This window comes from Lottia gigantea (genome assembly GCF_000327385.1).
Source record: "Lottia gigantea unplaced genomic scaffold LOTGIsca_48, whole genome shotgun sequence".
NCBI lineage: Eukaryota > Metazoa > Mollusca > Gastropoda > Lottiidae > Lottia > Lottia gigantea.
This window is the reverse complement of record NW_008709663.1, coordinates 757,506-758,581: the sequence shown is the minus strand read 5'-3', so window position 1 is coordinate 758,581 and position 1,076 is coordinate 757,506. Positions and strand designations below refer to the sequence as shown.

Here is a 1,076-nt window from a genome sequence, read left to right as displayed (position 1 = left end):
ATCTATATTACTCTACAATTGATGTATCTATATCACTCTACAATTGATGTATCGAGCACTATTTTAACAGTGATATATCTATATCACTCTACAATTGATGTATTGAGTACTATTTTAACAGTGATATATCTATATTACTCTACAATTGATGTATTGAGCACTATTTTAACAGTGATATTTCTATATCACTCTACAATTGATGTATTGAGCACTATTTTAACAGTGGTATTTCTATATCACTTTACAATTGTTGTATTGAGCACTATTTTAACAGTGATATTTCTATATCACTCTACAATTGATGTATAGAGCACTATTTTAACAGTGGTATTTCTATATCGCTCTACAATTGATGTATTGAGCACTATTATAACAGTGGTATTTCTATATCACTCTACAATTGATGTATAGAGCACTATTTTAACAGTGTTATTTCTATATTGCTCTACAATTGATGTATAGAGCACTATTTTAACAGTGGTATTTCTATATTGCCATTTTGGTTTTTTACCATTATCCATGTTACTTTTTTTTTATTTTTAACATTATTCATATTACCATTTTGGTTTTTTTACCATTATCCATGTTACTTTTTTTTATTTTTAACATTATTCATATTACCATTTTGGTTTTTTTACCATTATCCATGTTACTTTTTTTTATTTTTAACATTATCCATATTACCATTTTGTTTTTTTTACCATTATCCATGTTACTTTTTTTTATTTTTACCATTATTCATATTACCATTTTGTTTTTTTTACCATTATCCATGTTACTTTTTTTTATTTTTACCATTATTCATATTACCATTTTGGTTTTTTACCATTATCCATATTACCATTTTGTTTTTTTTACCATTATTCATATTACCATTTTGGTTTTTTACCATTATCTGTATTACCATTTTTTTTTTTTTTTACCATTATCCATATTACCTTGTTTTTTTTACCATTATCCATATTACCATTTTGGTTTTTTACCATTATCCATATTACCATTTTGGTTTTTTTTACCATTATCCATATTACCTTGTTTTTTTTACCATTATCCATATTACCATTTTGGTTTTTTAC

The 1,076-nt window shown here is 24.3% G+C and overlaps 1 protein-coding gene across 1 annotated transcript in view; it reads right to left on the bottom strand.

The window, feature by feature from the left end:
• LOTGIDRAFT_234225 (hypothetical protein) overlaps positions 1-1,076 on the bottom strand; it is a gene marked incomplete at its 3' end in the record, with an annotated part of 4,357 nt that overhangs the window by 1,792 nt on the left and 1,489 nt on the right. The gene's annotated exons all lie outside the window — the stretch shown is intronic.